The sequence below is a fragment of the Natator depressus genome, chromosome 3, assembly GCF_965152275.1.
Source record: "Natator depressus isolate rNatDep1 chromosome 3, rNatDep2.hap1, whole genome shotgun sequence".
Classification (NCBI taxonomy): domain Eukaryota; kingdom Metazoa; phylum Chordata; order Testudines; family Cheloniidae; genus Natator; species Natator depressus.
Genome location: NC_134236.1, coordinates 116,456,796 through 116,479,554, shown reverse-complemented (window position 1 = coordinate 116,479,554; position 22,759 = coordinate 116,456,796). Strand labels below are relative to the sequence as shown.

Here is a 22,759-nt window from a genome sequence, read left to right as displayed (position 1 = left end):
ATATGGAGTGGAGAGGATTAGAAAGACCTATTACCAGGTCTATGGTATCCTCTTGCTGCTTCCATCCCCCAAAACGGTATCCTGAGGTATTGCTGTTAGTGTGTAGAAGACATCTGACACAAGCAGGGATGTGTATAGCCACACATCCATTTCAACTACCTTACACTGACATTTTTTTGAGAAACAAGGTGAGTGAGGTAATATCTTTTGTTGGACCAACTTCTGTTAGTGAGAGAGAGACAAGCTTTTGAGTTATACAGAGCTCTTCAGGTCTCTTCTTCAGAGCTGCAGAAGAGCTCTGTGTGGCTAGAAAGGTCTTCTCTCTCACCAACAGATGTTGGTCCAATAAAAGATATTACCTCACCCACCTTGTCTCTCTAATATCCCTAGGACTGACATGGCTAAAACTACACAGCATACCTTCTTTTGAGAACACAGTTACCACCAAACTGGAACAGAGCAATAGTTGATCTACGGTAGTCTGGAATCCTGTTGCCAAGGCTGCTGCTAGATGCCTTTAGCAAAAGAGTTGAAATAATTGTAATGCCCCTAAATATGTAGGTTATGATGCTATTAATGTACAGAAAAAACTCCTCCTACTTGGAGTTCAGGGACCAGTTTCTGGTTCACCACACTATCAGAGGCTTGTTCACCTGCACATCTACCAATGTGATATATGCCATCATGTGCCAGCAATGTCCCTCTGCCATGGACATTGGTCAAACTGGACAGTCTCTACGTAAAAGAATAAATGGACACAAATCAGACATCAAGCATTATAACATTCGAAAACCAGTCGGAGAACACTTCAATCTCTGTGGTCACTCGATTACAGACCTAAAAGTGGCAATACTTCAACAAAAAAACTTCAAAAACAGACTCCAGCGAGAGACTGCTGAATTGGATTAATTTGCAAACTGGATACAATTAACTTAGGCTTGAATAGAGACTGGGAGTGGATGGGTCATTACACAAAGTAAAACTATTTCCCCATGTTTATTCCCCCCCCGCCCCCCCCCCCACTGTTCCTCAGACGTTCTTGTCAACTGCTGGAAATGGCCCACCTTGATTATCACTACAAAAGGTTCCCCCCTCTCCCCGCTCTCCTGCTGGTAATAGCTCACTCTGGTTACAGTGTGTATGGTAACACCCATTGTTTCATGTTCTCTATGTATATAAATCTCCCCACTGTATTTTCCACTGAATGCATCCAATGAAGTGAGCTGTAGCTCACGAAAGCTTATGCTCAAATAAATTTGTTAGTCTCTAAGGTGCCACAAGTCCTCCTTTTCTTTTTGGTTCACCATTGTAAATCTGAAGTAACTAATTTGCTTCACTAGCTACTATAGATTTGTCTGCAACTGAGAAAAGAGTACAACTTTGTGTGTAGTTCATCATTCAGTAGTAATGATTTTATTAGCTGGAGAAACTTTGGTAACATGAGAAGCTGTTATTTGTATTTGACTTAAAATAAATAACTGGCTATTAGGCAATGCTTTGTACCTGGTTATCTATAAATAGCATTTCAAAACAGTAGCAGTCACTTAATTACAACCAGGTTGGCAGTGTTTGTTCATTTCTCAAGAAACCCAGGGTATTGACACACTAGGAAGGCACTCAGTTAATAATAATAAATGTATGTATTTGCCTTTTTGCAGCCAAATATTTATGGATACTGCTGCTCAGGATCTGATTTTCCTTTCAGTTGTCTTCTCCTGTTTAATCATGCCACAGCAGTCCTCCTCCCCACTTCCACGTGAACATTCAAGGTATTTTTATCACAGCTGCATGAAAAAAAGGTAAATTGGGCTGGGAGAAGGGGGAGGAATATGGCTGGAACTAGAGACTTATAGGCAGATGAGAAACAAATCTTATCTTAAGAGTATTTTATCCTAGTTCTAATCTACCATAGACCCTGACAACTGGTTCATACGCAGTCTGGCTCCATGTCCAGACTGATATAGGAAATGGTTGGCAGCTGGACCCTGTGCTAAGGAAACATGGTATTTGGGCAGCTGGGAGTTGAAAAGGAAGCTGGAGGCTGAGGGCATAACCGTTAAGGTGATGTAACATAAAGGAGCTTCTTTTCCCACTAAGATTTCATAGGGAACTCAGACCATTACTGATTTCTCTTATATGTGGTGACAGCAAGGGGACCAAATGGGTGGAGTTTGCCTCAGCCCAATAGGTCTGTATTGGGGGCAGAGGGAAACTTGTGCTTCTTAGTATGCTCTATTCTCCGCCATTTTGCCTGAGAGTCAGTCACAATCCAGTATTCATTGTGCTTCATAAAATATCCCCCGTGAATGAAGCAAGGCCCGCTAAACACCTTACATGCTGCATGTTACAACGTTGCAGGAAGGCTGCAGGGGACCATGTAGTCAGACTGCATTGTACAGCTTAATTGTCACAACATAATATTTAATGGAATTACCTAGGCCTTTTTAAAGGGGGGAGAATTCTATACTCTGGAACTCTTGACTAGAAACTACAAAACACCTTGCCCTCCGTGAGTGCACAATGCATGAAGGAAGATACTGCTTATGTAGGGACTTCAGTCTTCAAATGCTTCAGACGGTCCAATCAAAACAAATTTTTTGTCACCAGAATGTAGCAAGGTAGCACTGACAACTATTTCCTTCTGAAATTTTAGCTTTCTATCCCCAGCCATTTTGGGTAGTAGATAATTAATGTCAATGAGACCATTGTACTTGAGAGCACATGAGAGATACGCATTCTCTGAGGAAGAGAGCTTGAGTGAGAGAGCCTACAGCTCTCTTCCTCAGAAGATATCTGTGAGGGATTTATTCAGCACTACAAATTGCTCAGTTTGAACATGCAAATAGGTACATAGGAAAATATTGAATGAATCTTCATTAAAAAAACCCCTCTAGGAACAAGCTCTTCATGAGAGGGAGTGTACCATATCTAAATTAAGGAGAAAGATCGATAGACTGGACAGAACTCCTTTTGAGACTCAGTCTGCTAGAACAATAGGGGCTGCAGCACAAGATTTGTATGGTGTAAATGAGACAGAAACCAAATCTCTGGTTCTTTAACAAGGTGGCATGAGAACCCCTTCCTTCACCAATGAAACTAGAAATACAGCACTCTCGTTGGCATAGCTCTTCCTGTTGTTATTGAGAGCTATGTGCCCTCATCCAGGGGAGGCTAGATCACATTGTATATGTGTATTACACTTAACTTGCAGAGAGTAAACAAGGGTATACAAACTGCTTTTATTGAGGCCAGAAAGACGTGGAGACTGCAGGGTCCACTGGGGCCTCAAGCCAGACCTGGCTTTATTTACGTTGGATACACTAATGCCTAGAAGATGGACAATCAAAGAAAAGTATACTGTGATCTTCTCACTACTGAATGAAAGTCTGGAGGGTACATAGTTAAAGGGTCTTCTGCAACTGTACTGCTGTAATAACGTTATAGTGGTCAAATCTGTTGGTCGATACATTACATGGGACGAAATCCATGCTCGCTTACACCAGTACTAGAGCTGCTCCCAATTTGCAAAGTTAATGAAGTCACTCCAAATTTACCCCAGTGTAAGTGAGATTAGAATCTGGCCCAGTGTCCTTACTACTACAATTCATGAAAGTAAAGTATTCACTTCAATAAAGGCAACTAAAATGATGGAGAGCTATACTGTTCCTATTGTGAGGGTGGAGAACCTCCACAAGCAATAGTTTGCAGACGAGAGTGACTGGGGAAAGACTGCAGAAGTGGAATAGGTGTCAACAGAAACTTTCATCCTCTCCTCTGGATCTGACATAATCAGAAGTGGAGCTGAGCAGAAATCAGAATTTCCATCCCATCCCATGGGAAATTCTGATATATTTCAACATTTGTTTGTTCTGAATTGGGATGAAAACCTGGAAGAGCAATTTTTGCAGAACAAAAAGCGTTTGAACTTTAAGTGTCAATGCTTCTTTTTGACATCCCCAAATTGGAATGTTTCAAATTAGTTCATTGTTAAATGGAATCTTCACTTGGTGCCTCATTCTCCCCTCTGGGACAGGTTCTCTGCCTGGACTACATTTCTCATGATGTACCATGTGGCCTGGTCACAGGGGAGATCACAGTGCATCATGGAAGATATAGTGAAGGAGCCCAGCCCATAGGGGAGAATGAGGTAACAGGCACCATAAGCAGATGCTGCTTAATATTGAAGGTTTATCTACTATCACATCAATAGTTAAACTTCTCTAGTGATTGTCTAACCTAGATTTATTATGATGGGGAAGACTTTTGTGGAGGCATTTGCGCATATTAATAGACAATCACAACTTCTTCAGAAGTGTGAAAAGTGGACTGGGAATCTGCAAGCACAGGAGAATAGGATAAATATAGAATTCATAAGAGACAGAATAATTAATACAGTCTGAGTAAGTAAAACAGCCACCTACAGTGTCTACATAACTTATCAGAGGCCTTTAATGTTCATTTGTGGTATCTCTTCAGTGATGCAGTATACTATCCTATAAAGACACTACAAGTACTGGCTTGTGTGCGGTAACACTTTGCCTAATTATAGTCAGATTAGGGGTAGAATTAATCAACTTGACTAAATTGTCTGAAAACATGCATTTAATTACTTCCTGTTTGGTGCCTCATTGTAAACATTCCTTTCTTCATATGAAAGAAGGATGGTAGATGTATTTACAGACAAATATCTCCCTTATTTTGTCACTTTCTCTGATTATAAGACCAGTTTGTTCAATTGATATTCCTGTTCTCACAGTCCTGTACTCATGTGAGTCATGCTTACTCAGACAGTCCCACTGACTGTGTGTGAGTAACTTACCCTGAAAAATGGGGTAGTCTCACTGAAGACATGAGTATAGAAGACTCGTGTGAGTAAGGGATTGCAAAATCTGGCCTTCCCTATGGTGTCTGAAAAGGGTCAGATAAATCAAAGGAAATATTAGCGGAGTCCACTGCAGGAAGGATGTGAGGAACAGTTATATAGTGCAACTGCATTGAAGTCAGTGGCCAAGGGGATCCAGGATGAGACCACTAATAAGTAGGAAAGTACCATCATAAGTATTTCAGTATATTTCCCACTGGGGTTTTCCCTCAGCAACACACTGTCCACCTATCTTAACAGACTTCCAGTAAATCACTGTGATATTGCAGTGTAAACTGCTTGCTTCTGCAGATACTGTCCCCTAAGAGCACTCGTAGATTGGCACTTTCTGTAGAATGTTTGTACAATAGGCATCCTTTAACAGCACTTGGAGGCAAACAAAACATGGGTATAGTGTAAAGAAGCAAAAGAATATTTGTCTTCATCAATCGTCTCAGTCTTCTCAGACATACAATCTGTTGTTGTTATCTTAAATGTGCTCTTTCCAAGACTTGTCCTCTTCTTCAGTCCTGTGGGGAGGGAGTGGAGAGGGGAAGAATGGAGATGCTAAAGAGCTTGACAACACAGATTTGGCTAGATAGTGGAAGTGGTGGGTGAAATTCCCTGGCCTGTGTTATGCAGGAAGTCAGACTTGGTTATCATAATGGTCCCTTCTGCCCTCAGTCTGTCCCATGATCATAATACTTGGGATCTTAAATAGTAAATGGACAGCTGTTTATAATAGTTCCTGAGAGATACGGTTTAAAAAAAAAAAAAAAAAAAAAAAAAGCCCTCCAAAAACTAAAGTGGAGATAGAGCACAACAGTTATTCTAGTGGGCATGGTTGGTGGGCATTCTCCAAACTCAGATCTACTGCAGTCTGGAAATGTGTTCTTGCCTACAACATCAGGCCTAAAAGGGTTTGAATTACATCAGCTAGATTTTGATCTTGGGTACAGTTGTCATTCCAGACTAAATTCAGAATCTGGTTCCATATTGCAGTTGAATATTGTATTTATAGTTAAACCAAAATTCTTCTTTGCATTGCACTGGCCCTCTTATGTTCAAACCATTCACCTGAATATTATCCTCATCGGGTTAGGCTGTGACGCTAACTTTAAACAAACAGTGCAGAATGGATAGCTCATTTGTAAATAACTGCTATAACCAATCTAAAATTATTAGAAGAGTTAAAAAAATGTATGGCATTTTGACAGGCTAATAGCAATTTTCCAATATTAGCAAATAAAAAACAGCTGAGTTATTTTTAACATGCCTATTTCTGGAATTCCTCAGCAATACTAACTTATTCTGCTCCCATGAAATGACCTTCATTCTCATTCACACACATGTGCAATAGCGGACCATCGTTGAAAATATTCTGACTTAGTCTATTTTCAATTACTTTTGAATGTCTGGTCTTTTTCTGTGCTTGCTAGTTGGTCTGGCTCCACTACCTGGCTCTTGGCTCCTGTGATGTTGCCTAGGCAACTGGGCTCAGAACCTCTACTCCGCATGTGTGCCTGGGAAGTGGGGAACTTGGAGATGGCCTCAGTTGCTGTGTTGTTCGTCAGGCTGGCCAGTCTATGCTTCTACGTGCCCTAATCTCTGGCTGCATGTTGGGCTCCAGCTCAGGCTCCCAGATTCCCTGCTGCCTAGCTCCATGAAACAGGGCAGTGGTCACGCACCGTAATACAATTAACTTCCCTTTCTGGGGAAATCAAGATCTAGCTGCAAGCAGGTCCTAGCAGGGCAGGGAGATGGGGAAACCATGTCAATACCTGGCTAGAGCCAAATGAAGTTCTGTAGCAAAAAAAAAAAAAAAAAAGCCATGGCATGTTGGAAGAATGCCAGGCTGCAGAATTGGAGTCCATAGGGGCCTGTCCATAATACTAATAACTTGATTTAAAGATTTAAATCTACACTTTCTAGTTTACTTTGTTCGGGAGATATTGCTTCTCAAGGGACTATAAACACAAAGGTCCATTCCAGCGCAAAGCAAGTCTGTTCTCCACACCACAGGAAATTCCTCCATCAAGAATTAAAGTTGTTTCTCATAACTTACGCTCCCTCTAGTGGACTCTCCCCTAAGGTACAGGTGGCTTCAAATTAAGATGCAGCATACAACTCTCTGCCACCAGTCTCAGTACATCAGCGAGTAGCTTACATTTTCAGTATTTACCATGTATGTGAGCACTGCTGTGCATCAAGTGGCAGTTGCTTTCAGCAAGTCATCTCATAGCACTTAAGCCACAAACTCTAGTGGTTTCAGAGTGGTAGCCGTGTTAGTCTGTATCAGCAAAAGGAATGAGGAGTACTTGTGGCACCTTAGAGACTAACAAATTTATTTGGGCATGAGCTTTCGTGGGCTAAAACCCACTTCATCGGATGCATGCAGTGGAAAATACAGTAGGAAGATATATATAGAGAGAGAGAGAACATGAAAAAATGGGGGTTGCCATACCAACTCTAACAAGACTAATCAATTAAGGTGGGCTATTATCAGCAGGAGAAAAAAAATGTTGTAGTGATAATCAGGATGGCCCATTTCCAACAGTTGACAAGAAGGTGTGAGTAACAGTAGGGGAAAAAATTAGCATGGGGAAATAGTTTTACTTTGTGTAATGACCCATCCACTCCCAGTCTTTATTCAAGCCTAATTTAATGGCGTCCAGTTTGCAAATTAATTCCAATTCTGCAGTTTCTCATTGGAGTCTGTTTTTGAAGTTTTTTTGTTGAAGAATTGTGAATTTTAGGTCTGTAATTGAGTGTCCAGGGAGATTGAAGTGTTCTCCCACTGGTTTTTGAATATTATAATTCTTGACGTCTGATTTGTGTCCATTTATTCTTTTGCATAGAGACACAAAGTAAAAACTATTTCCCCATGCTTAAATAAACTGGTTAGTCTCTAAGGTGCCACAAGTACTCCTTTTCTTTTTTCTTTTTATTAGTACTGTCTTTTCAAATGGCTTCCTTTCACACAGGAGAGCTTTAGTGGAACTCTATTAGCAAAGAATGGCAGATTGGAGTTAGGCAGACTGATTTGTGTCAAACATGTTAGGAAAAAGCACAGAGTTTGGCTTTTCAGTTGTGCATTTACTGAATATGCCAGAACTCTGTAAGAGGAATGAGTCAAATACAGTGGTGCAAGTGGAATCAATTTCTTACTGGTACGGGGGGGAGGGGAGCAGCTAACAAGGGACACATGACCTCCTCACATGAGCCTCCATGTGCCTCCACCCCACCCTCAGCCTGGGGCCCCCTCGCTCTCCTTGTCCCCTCCCCGTGATCCACCCCCTTTACCTGGTGGGGAGCTCTGTCCTCCTCCCGCTGCACAAAAGACTCGGGAACGGCAGCGGTGAAAGAAACAGAACATGGAGCCACCAGGTGGCTCCATGCTGCAGCTCCTCTGGCGGGGCTGCTGTACAGACGGAGGAGACCCTGCGTGGAAGGGCAGGGAGCGGTACAGCTGCACTGGAGGAGCTCCCGTTCTGCTCCTCCTGTGTCTTTCCGGTACACCATACCAACTATAAATATCTTGCTGGTATGGCGGACTGGACCGGACAGCCCTACTTGCACTGCTGGTCAAATATAAAACATAATACTAAGTCATCACTTGGCTCAAGTGTTTTGAAGCAAAACAGTGGCCTCTTTTATTGATAAACACAATGTTTATGTCCTTTTATAAAAACCTTTGCCCATATTTAAAGTCTGCACTCTAACAGGGCATAGCCATGGAAAGAGAATTACAGTAGATCCCTGATGCAGCACATGGCTGTGCCATACTTCTGAGTTTCTGCCACATAGGAAAAGGCAAAAGTAATTTCCATTAGCTGTATGAAGGCATAGTGTTATCTATTGCTCAGTGAGTGGTTGTCCAAAATAGCCTTTTACTTTAAATTAGAGCACTAGAGGAGTCATTGATCAGCATTATAGTACTTAAAGGCATATGTTATAATCAGTCATCCCCATAAGTGGGTTTAGTATTGTGTTTTAACACATGTAGATCTCCAGCTGGTGAAGTGAATCCTATGCAGTTCACTGTGTTTAGATCTCTTATTTTAAAGCTCTCATCCAAAAGTCCCCTTTGTCCTGCACAAACATTAAAGGTGGGATTTTAAAAAGCACTTAACATTGCTCCTATTGGATTTAATGGAAGTAGTTTTTTATCATTTCACTCAGCATAGGCAGAGGTGGCTGAATGGTTCTTAAATACACACATAACTTGTAAAGTGCTTTGGGATGAAAGGTACTAAAACAGGCCTTTTAGTTTAAAACTGCAGAGTCACTGTTGGTCTCTTGTAAAATATATATGACTACAGAAAATGAGAATCCAGAGATAAATGCAAGTCCACCAACTCTCCCTGTCACTAAATAGACAAATCATCTTTTATAGCCTGATCAAGCTCTCATAGACTTAAATTAAAGTTGTATGGGGCACTAAGCAGAGAGCTTTAGATATGACTTCGGCTAGTAACAGGAGCAAGACCATATCTAAAAGGGCTCTATTTCAAGCCGTCTGTGTTTGTGTCAAAAATGGACTAAAGTAGTACTAAGCCTACTCCTTAGCCCACATAGCTGGGCTAGATACTGGGAACCACACCCCTACCCAATACCACTACACCTAAAGCAACAGAACAGCTGTGTACTCAATAGCTGGACTAAAAACTTGCACAGATCCCACCCTTGTAGGGAATATAGCCATGCAGCTGCAGGGTTGATGGGAGCCACATGGGGCTGTGCGTATTCAGCTGGCTTGTGATCTTTCACCGGTGTAAATCAAGAGTGTCACAACTGACTATGGAGTTACTTGGTTATAACTGAGCAGAACTTTGTCCTTATACATGCATCTTCTCCACCAGACTCACTAGCTACATTGCCAGCAGAGACTCCTCCACCAGGGAGGTGTCTGCATCTGGTCCAAATTGTATATCCATTCTGTCATTAAACTTTTTAATGGCAGGGGTTTTTTTGTTTGGGGAGTGGGGGCAGGGCAGGGGAGGGGTTGGTAAGGCACTGCTTAGTGGCTGGCTCACCAAACTGAGTTGTGTTCCTATTTTCGTATTTTTGTAATGCTAATGTTAAAACATTAAATTGTCAGGGTACCTAAAGCTCTTGTATAGGTGTCTCAGTTATGTATATTATATGGTCCTCTTCTTATTCTTTAACTTAATCTTCTAAAATTCAGCACGTAAGCATCCATGTTTCATTGGCTCAAGGAAATAGTTCTGTATGCCAGGGGTTCTCAACATTTTTCTTTCTGAGGCCCCCACAACATGCTATAAAAACTCCACGGCCCACCTGTGCCACCACAACTGGTTTTCTGCATTTCAAAGCCAGGGCTGGCATTAGGGGGTAGCAAATAGGACAATTGCCTGGGACCCCACGCCACAGCGGACCCCGCAAAGGTAAGTTGCTCAGGCTTCAACTTCAGCCCCAGGTGGCAGGGCTTAGGGCCCCAGGCTTCAGCTCAGAACAGTGGGGCTTCAGCTTTCTCCAGTGAGTGTAACTCTGGCCCTGCTTGGTGGACCGCCAAAAACCTGCTCGCGGCCCCCACAGGGGGCCCCAGACCCCTGGTTGAGAACTGCTGCTGTATGCAACTCTTCTTCTACTTTAAAGCAGTTTAGGTAAAGTAGTTTAGATGACAGGGCGCTGATGAACTTCCCTCAGGAAGCTCATAGTCTATGCAGCAGTAAATAAGGATATCAAACAAGCAGCAATTGCCCAGGAACACAATTTATAGGAAGATCTGTGGCAGATATGCATGTCAAGCTTTGTTCAGTAATCTATAAAGACCACGTTCTAAGAGGTTTCATCTGCTGATCACTAGGGACCTGTTTATCAAAATTAAATGTGTTCACAGTATTCCATTGCATAGTTGAATGGAAGAACTACTTAATGGTTTGCTGCATGTTAATACAGCTAAGGGATTAGCACAATTTACAATGCTTAGGATAAGATTAGAGAACTGGGAAACATACAGATCTGACTAAGCAAACATTGTCACACTCAAATTTAAATGTACCCAAAGGATTTTGAAAGACTATGTTTCAAGTTTTGAGAGCATGTTCTTCCTTCTTTGCCTCTGAACATTAAACTATTTAATACTGGTACAATATATAGAAATGGATTCTGATATATCACAACTGGTATCACTGAAAAGTAGCTTCAAGTTCTCTCTGTTAAACTTCATCGAAAGTGAGATGTTACATAAAAATGTCTGTTTATAATTCTCTTATAAATGGTCTTCAAAATATTCCTGCCTTAGATATTTTCACTGTCTAGATATCAAATTTCTCACTTTTTTCAAAAACATCACTACCAAATCCTGCCCTCAATTCTACCTGTGCAACAAACAGTGTGTTGAATATGGTGCCTTAAAAGGAAGTAGGGACAAACTTGGCTCCATGAATATCATTCTCTCATATGGACAGTTGTGCTTATTCTGTATTTTTTTTAAAAATGTGTTCCCTAAAAGAAGAGATTTGATTTTCTACCTGAACATGTCTTTTAAAATGCAAACAAAATGCTGTATGAGTAACCCTAAATGCTTGGGAAGTTATCAAATATGACCATTTTCAAAGCTTTCCATAGTAAGACATCTATTGCTTTCTCTGGGAAGATATGTTTTGGTCTTAGTTATTGGTGAGAAGCAAAGAAATGAGTAAATACTTGATCTGCCAGCTAAGAATTTTTCATTTAGTTCTGGTTGGAAATCTCAAATTTTTTGCAAAAATGTGATGAAAAATGGTGTGGGGCAGGGTATAATGACAGCTACTATGCGTTTTTTTCTTCTTCTTCTTCTTCTTTCATTTTATGACTAGTTTTAGGCCCTTTTGAAAATTGCTATTGCTAGTCTCCATGTCCCTCTGATTTTTTCCAGTGCCAAAATCTCTCACTAAATCTCAATCTGGCCACGTTAATTTATGAAATCCAGTTTGATTATGCCTGTATTCTTGCATCATCCCTCATGTTAAGGGCAGAGGGAGTGGCACATGGGTGTCTGCCCCTAAACAGGACAGTTAAGGACCATCAACAATTAAATAATCTTGCACTAGCAGGACAATGCCTAGGAGTTTACCAGCTCACCAGGAAGAAAGGGTTCCAAGCACCAGATTACCTGGCCAGGGACTTGAAGTCACCAAGGTGATCTGACAAAGGGAATTGCAACTTCATAAAAAGAACTTACTCAAGCCAGGGGAGCAGGCCAGGACCAGAAGCAAACAAGGCTGAGAAGAAGAGGAATCCTGGACTCCCTGAACAGACACTGACCAAACCCCAAAGGGCAATTGGAGTGGTGAGGAAAGAGAGGCAGGGATTTGCATGCAAGTTTTGTTTTTCCCATAGATCTGTAGATCTCTTGTGCTCCTACATCGCTTTGTGTTTAGAAATTCCTTGTCGAGCCTGTGTTACTTGTTTTCACTGTCAGAATCCCTGAAGAGGGAAACAGTAAATCCACAGATTTGGTGGAACTCTGGGAATGTGTAGTAGTGACCAGGGAGGCTTGGGAAATCCAGCTCTGGTTTCAGGGCCTACAAAAGTGGACCACAGGGTCCCCAGAACCAAGAGCAGTGTCAGACACAGAATCTGCACCTGGAGTGAGAGTCTAGGTGCCCAGGGCCAAAGAAATAGTACCTAAACTCTGCCTAGCCCCAACAAGCCAATAGCATGTGGGACATGAAGGTTGGATCCAGTACTGCACCCTGGTAAGTGTTTACCAGGGACCTCACCCACGGTTTGTAACACTTAAACTCCTAGATTTTCAAAAGTCACTTAAGCACTTTTGAAAAAACTTTACCCTAAGTCTCCAACAAATTCCTGTAGGAGTAAGCCAAATATTTGCAACCCCTTTCCCAACATTTGACTAATAAATAAAGAGTGTTCTTAAAGCAGTGCCCATATTGAAAGAATTGAAGAGAAATCAGGAGGAGGAGGCAAACTGACTTCTTCCTAATTTATACCCATGTGAAAATTTACCTCTCCAATTCTGCCAGTGTTGGCTTTCCCCTGTATTCATACTTTCTACTCTTCCTTTTTCTCACCCAGCTGAGCATTTCTGAAGAAGGTCTGGGTATGCTTTAAATACTTAGTGACTTTCCATGGTTTTCAACTCTACCTTTCTAAACAGTATTTATTCATCATCCTTTGCCTCCATAGGCCAGGAGCATGAGATTTACTTGCTCTGCTTTGACTTGTCATGAAAGCTGGTTGTTTTCTCCAGCCACACTTTTGACCAAAACAAACCTTTTTTTTTTTTTTTTTAGAAAGTGTTTATTTGGGAAGGTGGGGCTGGGATTGTAGCATAACAAACCCAGAAACTTCCAAATTATCAACCAGCCCCACTTGCTGTCTGTACCTTGTCCATTGTTAATTCCCTGACAAAGGTGAGTCATTACCTTCTGCTAGCTAGATCTAAGGATATCTTCTTTATCCTCATCCTTTGATGTCTGCTGCCCTTTCATTTTCTTGATGATGTCACTATTTGATTTCTATGCCTTTGCTTTCTTTGAGGCTTGGTGTTTGCTCCTTAACAGGGAAAGTGAGGGGAGAAGAGAACTCACCTCAAGCCTGTACTACTGTCATGGTTCTGACTAACTCCGATATCTGACCTTTCATCAGTGTCTCTGATTGTATAACCCTTGTCTGTGCCCATAGCCTGTAGCAACCTGCATGGAGTTTAGGAGGTGTACAGGTTGCAGGAGTGAAGAGTATGAGGGAGGCATTAGTTAGTCGGTCTGCATGCACATGGTTTGAATGCTAGCTACAGTTGCAATGCTGCTTTAAATAATTCTCTTAATAAAGAGCCAATTTAGTTTTAGAAGGATGGAGTCCTTCCATGTTATCCATCATGCAGCACATGAAACATGGTGGCAGCAATCAGTCTAGCAAGACCCATGGCCAGGAAGCATAATTAACAGGTAAACAAAGCAGCAACTAGAAGCAGAGCATGGAAGAACTCAGACCACAACGAATACTGGGTTTCCAGACAAATCCCTTCAATAATTATAGAAGCAAGAACTGAGTCTGCATACAAAGCTGACCATTAGGGATAAAGATGAAAAATAAGGGTAAAGCTTTTTTACTACCTCATTTGAGGGGATGAGAAGTGAATGAGATGCTGTTGCCAGAAATAATGCCGGAAACACTGGAACAGCTGATAAGTGTTTCAATACTGTGACTCCAGATAGAATGAGACTGTAGATACTGTTTTTGTTTTGTTTTTTGCCTGAAACCAAGAAACAGAAGAGGAAATAAATACTTACATTAGAGCTGAGAACTCTGATAACTACGATCCATAACTAGAGACAAAATCTTTTTTTTTCATAAATTCATAGATATTAAGGTCAGAAGGGACCATTATGATCATCTAGTCTGATCCCCTGCACAACGCAGGCCACAGAATCTCACCCACCCACTCCTTTGATCAACCTCTCACCTGTGTCTGAGCTATTGAAGTCCTCAGATCATGGTTTAAAGACTTCAAGGTGCAGAGAATCCTCCAGCAAGTGACCTGTGCCCTATGCTACAGAGGAAGGCGAAAAGCCCCCAGGGCCTCTTCCAATCTGCCCTGGAGGAAAATTTGTGGGACGCTGTTCATTGAACCGTCTCTAGAAGTGCTTATATTGTGGACTGACATCTTCTAATGTTACTCTGAACAAATCAAATGCCTAGCACCTGACACTTTAACTCTCATTGCATAAAAAGTATGGCCCCCTCAATTGGTTTGAGAGTTTGTTGTCCCATTGATATTCCTTCCCAAAGCATGCTTTGATTTTGCAGTCTGTTTACTGTTGTATAGTATACTTAAATCTCTCTAAATGAAAGATGTGTGTAGTTATCTGATTAAAATTCTATATCTACACAAATTTGCTGTTACTCCTGGTAGCTTACCAAAATGGCTCTCTATGCTGCAGAGATTGTGCCTCAGTGTTTTTAAAAAAAATTATCTTGAACAAATATCTTGCTTTCCTTACTCTAGTCAAAATTCTTTGACTGACCTACTTATTCTAATTGTAAAATTTCTGATTAAATTGTACAGGATGTATGCGGGTCACAAAGCAGTAAAATAAGTAGAACTGTGAAATGAGATCTGGCTTTTTTAGTGCACTGAGAATCTAATGCTTATGTAGGAGCTACAACAGTGGTGGCTTCAGGAAAGCTGCTTGCTTTCTGTGTCATTCAAGGCTCCCATGAGTAAGCTCTCAGTGGAGTACATTATACACTTGACCAAAGATGTTTATGTCAGGATCTGCAAGCCCTCTCTGGAGGGAAAATAACTTTTTCACCAGTTGCAACCAACGGCTTCACTTGGCAAAGTCAGCTGCACTCATACTAGCCAGAGAAACAGGATAGATAAGTGAAGCACCAAATGGGAATCTCCGATGCTGTGCCACACATACAAATATAAAATATGCTTCGGAAATATGGAAGGCTTCCAGGTGAGTTTTACATCCTGCACTTATAAAATGCTCCTGAAGGCTGCAGAGTGCTTCTCATAATTTTAGCACGGCTTGTTTAGTGTTTTAAGCTTCCTTTTAAACACTGAAGCAAAAAACTGTGCATGTACCCATCTCAAACTTTTAAATAAGTCATTACTGTCAGGCTTAATCTTTAGTAGCTGGGTAATATTGCCTGGTTTAGAAGTATTAATCCATAGCTGCACTGTAATGTAGAGACTTAAGTGGGGCGTCGTAAGGATACTCAGTTCACTATAAAATGATAACAAGACATGTCAGTCAACCTTCTCAACCATGAAGGCTGTCTGGCAGATTCATACAAAGAGATTGTTGTACACGGAGCAAGGTCTCTGCAGTGTCCAAACAAATTACACAAGCTGGTTTTGGTAGGGCTGAGTTAGCATTCCCAGATAGTCCAATAAAATATTAAATATTTGAACAGCTTCTATGTAATTTCTTAATATCCTAGGAGGCATTGTCTTCGCTCCTGGACACAAGGGGTCCAGTTCTGAAAAGAGGCGGCATATGCCTACTTCATGTGGCTAGCATTTAGGGAAACAGTTTTGTTTTTGTTTTTTCAAAAGATTGACTTGTTTAGAATGTGACCAAATTATAACTCTCTGAGAGCAATTCTTCCTCTCCCTACAATTCCACTTACTATATTCAGTGATTCACAAATTGAAAAATGCTTGCTCCTATAACAGAGGAAACAGAGAAAAATGTATGAAGAGTAGACTTTTAAATGCAAGAGTTTGCGGGGCTTGTGTACCAGAGCAGGCTAGGACCAATTTAAAGTAGGGGCCAAAGATCAGGCATTCTAGACTGATGTAGGAGCCGGCTCTACAAACGGTATGACTGCCAGTGAAAACTGATGCAATGTGATGCATGAAAGCAAAACTACTCTGCTTTTGAGAATATCTGACGGTGAAATGAATTACTGCCAGGGAGTTTCTGTGTGACCTCAGATTGTTGTATGACCATGTTCCAACCAGTTTTTAAAAAGCCAGGATGAAGGGCCAAACATATCCAGAATAGAAGGGTCTGACATAAGAAAGATGTTCTATGTGCGGAAAACTCACATGTCTTGGAGTTCATTTGGGCAAGGGTTAGGTGCAGCAAGAGCAGCTGCCGTCAAAACTTATTGTCATGGGGAGGCGATAAGACTTATTATGAAGCTACTTGAGAGCTCCACCTTCAGAAGAAAAGTTAGTCGGCGGAGCAGTAGTCTGCTCTCAGAGACAAGCAAGTATTTTACAACATAGAACTGTAAAAGGGATGGACCCAGAGGAGGCTTAGACCTGTCATTCATAATGGAGAAGAAGTAATTTGGGGGAGTACAAGTGTTTGAGGCAGGATGAGGTATTTACATGACCCCGCTGAAAACTAAAGAAAATCATGGCTTCATAATATGATGGCTGTCATCTTTGCAAACACTGAGAGGCCTTCAAAGTATAAAGCATTAGTCTCCAGGACTTAGCTAGAAAGCCTGTCTCTCTAGCTCAAGAGCTATCACATACACATCCTCTGGACTGACCTCTCCTGTTCTATGTTAACACGCTGACGGGTACGTTACATTAACACTGTATATTATGTAGTTGCTTCTTGTAACTCCGTAGCTCAAGCAGTTAATTTTGCACTTAAAGCAGGGATTCAACCTCTTGGTTTGTGAGTGAGGGGGTTAGTACAAAATAGTGTATCCTCAAATGTACAGAACTTATGGAGTGCAGAATGAATTTCTGGAGAACTTACAAGTAAATGTGTTAATCAGTTTGAGTTGCAATTTAAAGAGGTTCTTTAAGAAACTTGGCATCTGTCAGTCTCTTCTTCCCAAATGATCTTAACTAGGGCATAATGCAAACACTTTCTATATAACTGCAATGCATTTAAATCTTATGCATAATTGATATTTTAAGAAACTAAGTGGCAGTTAAGCTAAGTTAATTGCTTCTAACTTCTAGGCTGAGATAACTCAAGTGGGGCCATTGTGACATAGAAGGTAATTCAACCAACAACGCTTCCTCTACAACTAACTTGCAAAGTCTATTGGTTATAATGAGTTGGTGTGAGGGAGACTGGACACAAGTCTAGAGTTCTCGATGGTAGATTACTTGAGCCAACTGTCACTGCTCTTTAAATATTCTGTAGCTGCATGCTAGCTTGGGCATCAGTGCTTGAAAGGTTCCCCATGGCATGCGGCCTTGGCTCCACTGTGCATTGAGGCAGCACTGCTAGGGGAAAGGAGGCAGGAGTGCCGGGAGAGACACTAGGACTGTATTCTTCCTGCCTGCCTTCACTTAGCACTGGTCTCACTAACACAGCCCCCTAAAAACATGACTACCTTGTAAAGGAAGGGCCAAATCTGTTCTGCTTTGCATCACAAGAGCAGCGCAAGCTGCTGTAAACCAGCTTAACAGGCTGGTGCACTCTGGCAGGTTTGCACTGCTCTGATACACCAGTGGGTCCACCTTTAAATAAAACACTATTTTAAGACTGATGCTAGATAGCAAATAAATAGAAATATTGCATGCTGGCGTTCTCTGTTGGGTGTTTTGAGTAGTTAGTCATCATTTGTATGTCTCTTTAAAAAAAAATCCCAGGCAAACCGTTGTAATAGAGTTAAAGTTGAATATATATCAGTAATAAAATACTATTGGAATTTTGTAATTATCTCCAAATGAAGCATTATAAAATAATTCTGCCCTGTGGTGATGTCATGAAGAGGGAAGTGGACATGTGGAAAATCTAAATGTTTTTTCTTTAAGACTTGACTTTATTCTGAGACCACAAACCCTAAAATGCCTCATTCATTGTATGGGTATTGCATGCCGTCACTATAGGGTAGGGCATTAATGTTGGCTGGGTGTCGTAACTATGCACACTTTTTATCTTCATATGCATCTTAATGCTTGTTTTTTGGGAGAACTACAACATCCCTCATGTTATGAAATACACACAGATTAGCAAGAGTGGTATCTAAAGAATATGAAATAGGCCAGAATAATAATCTGAAGTGTGGCTATAAGAAATGTATAGAACCACATCCTGGGCTGGTACTAACTGGCATTGCTCTGAAGTCAGTGGAGCTGTGTTAACTTAATCAGCTGAGGATTTGGTCCTTTATTGGTAAAGTTAAAGGAAGCAGAGCAGTGGAGAAGAGCTGGTGTGCCAGATCATTCAAAGAAAATATTTTTAAGGGCCAAGGATGTGACTCTGCAAAGATCTGAGCACCCTCAACATCCTTTGAACATCCCTAATTTGCTACCTGTCTCATTCTTTTTTTCCCCCTCAGCATCTTGAAAAAGGCATGTTACTTAGACTGACTCTGTGGCAATCCTATCCTGAAAGCTGCAATGTTTTGCTCATAACTTACCACAAAAGAAGGATCATTCACTGCCTATTCCACAGAAAAGTGACTTGGTTGTCAGCTCCTCCACATGTCGTAAGGGCCTCTCCAAAATAGACATTGGAGGGGAGAGTGTCTGCTGCACTTCTGAGAGCTACAGCACAGAATTCTCAGCCCAGGGCAGAATGGGGATAGGTGACTTTAAAATATCTTTGTTATCTAATCCTGGGCTGCTCCAGGGGCTGAAGAGGCCCCCAATATAGTGTAGATATCCCATGACCACCAGAAATATCTAAGTTATGGCAAACTCCCTGGGACTGCCCAAGGGGCCCACTGCACAGCCCAGAATCTCTGCAGTGTAGTTTGCTGGTGCCCTGCTCCAGAATGACCCTTCTGCCCCCTACATGCCTCATGTTCCAGAGTTGTAAGGTGGTCCTTGGGAGGCAGCTGTACAGCTGTTTTCTGCAGTACCTGAGTTAGGGGAAATCCTTCCCAAGCTGGCTCTAGGGCTCTCAGGGCCCCTTTATACTTCTCTAGACCTTTTATGAGGCGTAAAGGGGCTGGAGCAGGGGTTCCATCCGTGATCTATGCCCTTAGGAGCTCTGGTAAATTAGACAATAATGAGAGAGCATCAAGACACAATGGGGTAGGGAAGGTTGGGGTAACATCACTAAAATTATAGAATCATAGGACTGGAAGGGACCTCGAGAGGTCATCTAGTCCAGTCCCCTACACTCATGGCAGGACTAAGTATTATCTAGACCATTTCTGACAGGTGTTTGTCCAACCTGCTCTTAAAAACCTCCAATGATAGAGATTCCACAGCATCCCTAGGCAATTTTTTCCAGTGCTTAACCACCATGACAGTTAGGAAGTTTTTCCTCTGTCCAACCTAAACCTCCCTCAAACACTGCCTCAAACAAGGACTATTTCACTGCATGATGAAATAAAGAGGGTGGATTTTATTTGACTAAATGGATGTCTTCGTTAACTTCTTGTAGATGTTGCAGCAGTAGGGTGATGGGGGACAGACTTAAATGAGGTGTGAGGGTTGGGGAAGGGGGGGAAGTTTGCAAATCAGGAAGGACTTTCCAATGTAAGGGGAAGTGTGGAAGAAAGTGCAGGGACACTTATAGGAGTTGCAGGTAAATGGGGTATCAAAACAATTGATGGCGGATGAGACAATATAAAAAAAAAAAACAGCTCAGATACGAGGAGGGGCTGTTCTGTGTGGCTTTGAAGCACGGACAAGAAGCTTGATCTTGATGCGTCGGAGGAGAGGAGCCAAGAGAGCAACTGAGTTGATGTGGCCTGGGTCTGGTGGAATGTCCAAAAGGCAGGAGAGTGAAGAATGCTGTATCTTGGGGATTTCTGGGGAAGAGATTTAAGAACTTAAGTGAAAGCCCCATGTGAGATGGTGGGGGACAGGAATGTGAAAGGGGTTGTGAAGGATCTTCTCTTCATCCTCTAGGATGAACCATTTGGGGTTTGAACTCCTCAGTCAATATCCATTATGCTTTCTCAGTTGTAAGGTGTGTAATGAAGCAAATGTTATTTAATAGATTCCCTTCGTTTTGAGGTCTCTTCCCAAGATATTGCTCTGTGTGCTAGAGGATTTCTGTGCTAATTACAGTGAAGTTTTTGGTAATTATGTCTTAAATATGTCCGTAGGAGACTTGGAGTCAGGCTCATTGTCAGTTGTATGGAGTTGACAGCACTAAGTTTTACAGGGTTTGTTCATTTCATCTTAAGCTAATATGGGTCTCACTGCACACAAAGGATACATACATTTCTCTTGCTTTGCTGCTTTAAAATTTTATGTACATGTTACTCAGTTACTTAATCTACCCTCTACCCTGTACACTTTTGCATCTGTAAGATGGGAATAGTTCTTTCCTGCCTAACAGGGGCACTGTGAGGATAAAATCCATTGATTATTATGAGATGCTCAGATGCTATGGTGATGAGGGCCAGAGTACCTAGATAACCCCTAGAAAGTGAACTGAACCTCTTGTGTAAAATGGAGCCAGATTCTGATCTCACAAATTGGAAGTCATAAAATTGAAGCAAATGGAAATATCCAGATGTAAAACAGTGAGAAGGGAATTGGGCCCACGGTGTGTTGCCTGGTACAGGAGAGTCTATCTAATCTCCTTTGTAGTGCTCGGAAGAGATGCTGCTTCTATTGGGGAGATGGACTTTTGCCCCTTATTTCCACAGTGTTCATGCCCAGCACAGAGCTAATTTCACTCTGGGATCTCAGGAAGAGTGAGACCTTTCAAAAGCTAAAATGCAAACTCAAAATTTGTAATTCCAGCTTTGCATCACTATCACAGAATCTCTGTTCAAAATCAGGTCACATAATTTTGGATCTCCATTGTCATTCCCTTACATTTGGTTCCAGTCAAACCATCATATCACTAGATTGATCTGAGTTTAGAATTCGAAACTTCATTTTCATAACCTGGATCAGACAAAAGGCATCCCCATCATATGACTAAGTCACTGTTTACATTCCATAGCTCAATCACTGAATATATCCAAAGAATGAGTTTGATAATCCCTCTCCTACAGCCTAAACACTTAATGAATCAATGGGAGTTTTGTCAGAGAAGACAATAGGATCAGGTCTGATATTTGCAAATACAGTAGTTAACAGCCAAAGCAAGCAAAGACGAAAAGCTTGACTCCTGCTCACCCCCGCACAACTGTGCTCAGTAAATGAATGTCTGGCTTGCACCACCACCCTGGGGATTTGCTGACTGCTTGTAGACTTTCCCTTATAGGAACTGAGGGAATGTCATGCTCACAGAAGTGTAGGACTGATAGCATTGACTTGAGCCAGGTGCTGTGTAAGCTCTGCAAGTGCACCTCAGTCAGTGGGAACAACACCCTCTGCTATTCTAGTCTTGAACGTCGATAGAGCAGACAGCCAATCGCGTCAAATTAAAGCAATGTTTTGTATTTTCAGATAAACATACTGTAAAATGAGGTTGAGGCTCCAAACTTGTATCAACTGTGACCAAAAATGAACTTGATGGGGTTGCAGAGGGCAAATAGTGCCCTAACCCTCTGTGCCACCAAGATCCCTGCACATTATATTGGGACTATAAAGACACAAGTGTGGTCAATCTACCATGCTCTCAACCCCCTGCAAAACACAAGCCTTGTATTAGTCCAAATCACTTGTATTAAATAATAGTGTAGGCCAGGGGTTCTCAACCTTTTTCTTTCTGAGCCCCCCAAACATGCGATAAAAACTCCACAGCCCACCTGTGCCTCAATAACTGTTTTTCTGCATATAAAAGCCAGGGCCGGAGTTAGGGGGTAGGAAGCAGGGCAATTGCCTGTGACCCCATGCCATGGGGGCCCCCCGTGAAGCTAAGCTAAACTGCTCAGGCTTCGGCTTCAGCTGCAGTTGGTGGACTTAAAGTCCTGGACTTAAGCCCTGCGCGGCAGGGCTTCGGCTTTCTGCCCTAGGTCCCAGTGAGTCTACTGCCAGTCCTGCTTGGCAGACCCCCTGACATCTGCTTGTAGCCCCCACAGGGAGCCCCAGACCTCTGGTTTAAAACTGCTGGTGTAGACAATTGTGGGCTTGGGTGGGGGGGGGATTGGGAGAGGGGATGGAGCTTGTGAGTAACTCACTTAAGAAAGGTACAAGAGTCTGTAAGCACATCGATTCTGGCAAAAAACTGAAATGGTTCCAAGTCCCAGTCTCTCAACCTGACTCGATGTAATTAATATCCCTGTCACATGACAGGTGGGAATGTGTGGCTGTATAACCACAGACTCCCTTAGCTACTGTTATGAAATGTAGTGCTGAAAATACTTCAGTGATTTTAGAAATAAGCCATTTAAGATTTAACTTTCACTGCTGCTGTTTTGGTGTATGCAAACTGAGTCATATTGTGTGCACCAGTGGAAAAAAATCCCTTAATAAAATCTAAAATCCCTTTACTCTTATTCTCCTCATTTGAAAAGTTCAGCTAATACATGGAATATTAATTCCATCTGGAATAAGTACAAACCACTGGAAGGAAAAAGTAGCTTGGTTTAAGAAAATCTGGGAAGTACTGGTGATGAGGGAAGGAAAAACTT

At 41.8% G+C, this 22,759-nt stretch overlaps 1 protein-coding gene across 6 annotated transcripts in view; it reads left to right on the top strand.

The window, feature by feature from the left end:
* RGS17 (regulator of G protein signaling 17) overlaps nucleotides 1–22,759 on the top strand; it is a 72,670-nt gene that overhangs the window by 22,339 nt on the left and 27,572 nt on the right. The window lies entirely within an intron of this gene.